This window comes from Octopus bimaculoides, chromosome 3, assembly GCF_046866305.1.
Source record: "Octopus bimaculoides isolate indiv1 chromosome 3, ASM4686630v1, whole genome shotgun sequence".
NCBI lineage: Eukaryota > Metazoa > Mollusca > Cephalopoda > Octopoda > Octopodidae > Octopus > Octopus bimaculoides.
In genome coordinates, this window is record NC_142930.1 from 140,186,144 (window position 1) to 140,192,165 (window position 6,022).

Below are 6,022 nucleotides of genomic sequence, written 5' to 3' on the forward strand. Positions count from 1 at the left end.
TCCATCTGAGATAGTCTAGTTCTCTTCTCATGTGAAACACTGATCTGTCCCTCAATACTACTTACCCCCATTTGAGGAGTCTTGTCCTGCAAGTTACTTCCTGATCTCACAGCTGCTGGTGCCATGTAAAAAGCACCCAATACTGTCTGTAAAATGGTTGGCATTAGGAAGAGTATCCACCTGCAGAAGCCATCTCAAAGCAAACAACAGAGGTTGGTGCAGTCTTCTGATTTGCTGCTACCTTTCAAACTGTTCAACCCATACCTGCATGGAAAACTGATGTTAAATGATAATGGTGTTCTTTTACAATCTTGTGATAACTAATCACTGGTGCCAGTGTCTGTCCGTAAAAAAAAAAATTACTCTATCTTACATCGATGACATTTAAGTTGAATGATGGACTGGCAATAACAAATTTGATGATAGACTGGCGATGACAAATTTGAGACTGGTGATGACAAATTTGTGGTTGATTATGTTGAATTCCAGGTGAATATGGTGGAAACCCCATAGTGTGAAATATAACAATGAGCTGGTAATATTCATCATCATCATCATCGTTTAATGCTTGTTTTCCATGCTAGCATGGGTTGGATGATTTGACTGAGGACTGGTGAACCAGATGTCTACACCAGGCTCCAATCTGATTTGGCAGAGTTTCTACAGCTGGATGCCCTTCCTAACGCCAACCACTCTGAGAGTGTAGTGGGTGCTTTTACGTGCCACCGCCACGAAGGCCACTCAGGAGGTAATGGCAACGGCCACGCTCAAAATGGTGTATTTTACGTGCCACCTGCACGGGAGCTAGTCCAGCAGCCCTGGCAATGCATTGGTAAAAAATATGTTCCACCTCTTTTCGGTCTAAGTTCAAATACTGCTAAGGTCACCTTTGCCTTTCATCCTTTTGGGGTCAAAGAGCCAAAGGAATCAGCTAACACACTTTCTTCAAAATTTGCTGGCCTTGAGCCTAAATCAGCAACAAAACTTCTGTCTTAATTACTCTCATCAGAAACCAAAACTTCAAGCCTTTCTCTGCTACCAATCCCAGGAATTTTATTTCTGAAATGCTATTTGAGGAAAGAATGTTATTATAGAGAGAACTTTCAGCTCAGGTTTTATGTTCTCTTATTCCAGATCTTGTTATAATTGCTTTGTAAACCTTTCAATATTAGGGCTACAAAAATATCCTCGTACTTTAGGCAATTTGATATGGAGAGAGCCAGCTGTGTATACTTTCTAAGCTACAGAATCGTTCACTATTTAAATAGTTTTACTTTTGAGATGCTTCTATCTATATAATTTACAACTTGTCTAGCTATCTACATTAAGTAGTTATACAATTTCAGCCTCATTTTACTGTCTAAAATAACAAATCAATTTGGGCAACATTGTTTTTTTTTTTGAGGAAATAGCTTTTGAATACAAAGGTGTCTACATTAAATGACTCAAACTGAACAGCAGTTATTGTTATTGTTTAGTTTGAGGTGAGCAGAAGGCAGACCTGTGATCAAAGGCATTCCAGATGTGACCATCCCATTTTTATTTCACATTTCAAGTAGTGTGTCAAGAATTATCTTATCCATTGTTCTCAGTAGAATATGATTTGAGGGTGATGACGTAGTTGCTATCTCTAGATTGAGAGACTGTATATTAGTACCCTCTGTTGCTCATGGTGTCGTTTTGAAACAGAACAAATTTAAGATGTTGTAATTGTTATTTTAACCACAAATTAATCCTGATCAAGTCAACTAATGATCAGAGATGTTCCAACTGTGGTCATCTCATTTTTATTTCAAATAGTGTATCAAAAATTGTTATCCATTGTTCTCATTTTTAAATCAGCAGAATGTGATTTCAGAGCAATGATGTAGTTGTTATTTCTAGAATGAGAGACTGCATATTGCCCCCCCCCCCTCTGTCACTCTCGTTGAGTTTTGAAACAGAACTAATATAAAATTTTTGTAGTTGTTAACCACAAATTAACCCAGATCAAGCAGACTAATGATCAGAGGTGTTCCAACAGTGGCCATCCCATTTTTTGTTCAAGAAAGTGTGAATTGAAGGAAATTTTAGTCACTTTTTCTAACCAGTTGAGCAACCACTTAATTAGGGACAGCTATTTGGCTTGATAATTATTTAGTTATTTTATGGCGGGCACAATGGTAGTGAGCGAAAAATATACTACTGACCACATGCTCAAGGTTCAAATATTGCTAGTTATCTTTTATCTTTTACTTGTTTCAGTCATTAAAGTGTGGTCATACTGGAGCACCAACTTGAAAAATTTTAAGTCGAATGAATTGACCCTGGTACTTTTTTTTAAAGTGTAGTATTTATTTTATTGATCTTTTTTCTTTTTTGCCGAACTGCTAAGTTGTGGGGATGTAAACACACCAACACCGGTTGTCAAGCAGTAACGGAGGACAAACACACACACGATGGGTTTCTTTCAGTTTTTGTCTACTAAATCCACTCACACGGCTTTGGTTGGCCTGAGGCTGTAGTAGAAGACACTTGCCCAAAGTGCCACACAGTGGGACTGAAGCTGGAACCATGTGGTTCAGAAGCAAATCCAAAACAAGGCTTGGGGCTACTGTAGCATAAGGAAGTACAAAGAAGGAAAGGAAGGGGGCCCTACATATTCAAAAGATGTTAATTAAGATAAAGCTTAAAGGACTGAGGATCATAAGCCAGAGGAAAACTAAAAATGATACTAGTGAGTTGTAGAGAACAGCAGTTTAAGTATTTCGGCTATCAGAGTAAAAAACACTTATGACTAATCGGAAGCTCAACACAATGAGTCTGGGATGAGAAGTAGGTGGCGCGTTTAAAGGTGTTGACTAAGTGTACCAAACCAGAAAGATCGTCAGAGCAACGACAGTGGAAATACTCATAGAAAAGCTGTGACTATAATGAATGAAACAGCTAACTTTGTTTGCTCCAGTTGGCCTGATTAAATAAAACTAGAGGGGTTCTACTGTTTTTAATCAATCACTGAGTAAGTTAAGTAGTAAGAAGGCTTTGTAGGTGGTGAGTTGACAGAATCTTTAGAGTATTAGATAAAATGCTTTGCAGTATTTATTGTTTTGTTTTTTTTGCGGTTCTGAGTTTAAATTTAGCCAAGGTCAGTTTTGCATTCCATCATTCCAGAGCATCAGACAGAATGCCTTGTGGTATTTGGAACGTATCTTTGCATTTTGAGTGCAATTCTCACTAATCTACTTAGTTGGGAAATGTAATATGCCACAAGTTTAACCTCATCATTAGGTCTTTGGGTGTTTTTCTCAAAGAAGCTTGCTCTATTGCAAGCATTTGGATCTGGTCTCTGAACTGAGGATACCTTCCTCCTTTCCTTTCTGCCCTCTTGTCTTGCAGTCCCTATAACAGGTCATAGGCACTACTCTTCTCTCCAAACTAAGTGATAAAAAAAAAAATAATAATATGATGGAAATTGTGTGAAGCCTGTCATATATACTGTGAATAATGTTAAACCAGTATTATGAATATTTTTTAAATAGAACAGGATAAGGAATGTAAACTCCAGATTGAATGGCTAAACTTAAAAGCAATCACCATATTTGTACAGAGTAGAGAAATTATTAAAGTGATGTGTTGCATTAGATTACTAACTGGCTTTGTGGGATTATTTCATAGGAGTGTAAAACAAATATTTATTTGTAAAACCAAGAAGGATGTTTGAATTAAGATATGACTGCAAGAGGGTGTGATTTTTATTTTGGAAAGTTTGACATGTAGGTATAATACTGATTTCTAACTTGACACACAAAACTAGGTATTTTAGAGATGGGAGTAGTCGATTCACTCTGAATCTTTTATATGGGTGTGAGAGCTAGACTCTTACAGCTGACACGTAGTAAAGAGTCCATGCATTTGAACACCGTTGCTTCAGAAGGCTATTATACATCCTGTACACAGAACACAAAATGAACAATGTTGTCTGGCAGCAAGTAAACAAATACACTGGCAGACAGGAACCACTCCTTGCACAGGTAAAAGGATAGAAGCTTGCCTTTTATAGTAATGTATCCTTGCCACAATTCCCTGTACAAAACCATTCTTCAGGGCACAGTTGATGGAGGGTGAAAGAGAAGCACACAGAGAAAATCCTGGTTTGACAACATCAAGGATGGAACAGGTCATAATGCAGTGAACCTGCTACACGTGATATAGAACAGGGACCAGTGGTGGGGACTGGTTACAAAAGCATCTTGAGTGGCACCCCAACGACTGGTTGCATCAGTTAAGGGATCTGGTTGTTGTTGAGTAGTCAATTAAATCATCCCCTGATCCATGATTGTTACTTATTATTTTTTATCCCTGGAGGAATGAAAGGTATACTTGATTTTGGTAGGGTTCTGATTGAGAATATTAAAAGATATAATTAAATAAATCAGAGTATTTTGCCTGTCCCTCTACTGACTTCACCATTCATTGTCAATTGAATGTGGGGGGTGATATAAAGGTCTCACTTTTGGGAGAAGGGTATAATCAAATATATCAAACCCCTAAAACCAGGCTTGTACTTATTTTATTGAACCTGGAAGGAAGAAAGGTGAGGTTGTCATTGGTGGCATTTTAACACCGGATTTATCTAAACACCACATAGTATTTTGTTTAATGCTCTACTGATTCTGGATATCTGCTTTCTTATGCTGGGTTTTCTTGATTATTAATGTAGGTACTAGGGTTCAAATGTATGGGATAAATATAGATAATAACAGACTCCAGGGACCAAATGTGGCACGTGTGAGGGGTGGTTATAGCTGAGGGCTCACACATGGCTTCAAATATAAGGGATGAGTAAAGCTGATAATTTAGGCACAATGTCTAAAATGTTGGGGATGGATTTAGCTGGTAATATAAAAACAGATCCTTAAATATGGAGGACAAATATAGCTGGAAACATAGACACAAGGGATTAAGTTTAGGGATCTGCACTAGCTAATAGCATAGGCACAACCTCACATGTAGGGAATGGACCTGATGAAAATGATGACTCACGTGGTAATATTTATGATAGATATGATTAACCCTTCAGTATTTAGATTCTTCTGTCAAATATAATGCTTATTTATTCACATTGTTTTGAATTAATCATGTATTATCTCATAACTTCAAGATTTCTATGATGTGTTTGCTTATCTTTAGAATGACATTGTAGGGTGGGCCTGAGAGGCTGGATCTGATCAGTTTGAACACAAAGCAAATAGAATGTTTGGACCAGTTATGGCCTGTTTAAATGTTTAAAGGGTTAAAATAAAGGTGGTATATAACAAGCAGAGAGAGAGAGGGAGAGAGAACATGAGAGAAAGAAAGACAGTCTTAAAACAGCAAGGACACATTGGACAATGTAGTCCTAGATATACAAAAAAGTTGGATGGTCATAATTAGAGTCCATTTGGCAATGGGTCTGCTTGGTCTTAGCTTAACTGCGAGTAAGCAGCAACAGAGAGACAGATGAGATACATGCAGTCTCTACGACAGCCGTGCAGGAAAAGCAAGATGGACGATGGTCATGTGTGCATGGATGTGTCTGTGTGCATATGTATGTATGTGTGTGCATGTGCATGCATGTATGTATATGAATTTGTGTGTGAGTTTCTGTATGTGTGTATGTGCATCTGTGATTATGCCCATGTATGTAATTGTGTGCGTGTCTGTGAACTGATCTATTTTCCCATTACATTTCAGACTGATTGAGGACTGCGTTGCTGAAGCAGAAATATTGTTATAACAAATATTCTGCTGAATACCACAAATTTGCTTGTCAGTTGTAGGACTTAATCATGTCCCTTAGTGGCTAACAGTATGTGCATCTCTGATCACGAGCAGGAAAAGTGGGGAAGTACCACAGCGATGTGTTGAGGGGGATTCTTAGGGGTTTTAATAAATGTGACAAAAGAAAAGTTTGAAGGAAATATTAACCATTTTTCTTACTTTCTAGGAGTAAGCAAATAGGAAATAACAGTTACTATCCAAGGAGAAAAACAGTGCTACACAG

At 37.8% G+C, this 6,022-nt stretch overlaps 1 protein-coding gene across 6 annotated transcripts in view; it reads left to right on the top strand.

The window, feature by feature from the left end:
* LOC106876724 (uncharacterized) overlaps positions 1-6,022 on the top strand; it is a 66,232-nt gene that overhangs the window by 56,335 nt on the left and 3,875 nt on the right. The gene's annotated exons all lie outside the window — the stretch shown is intronic.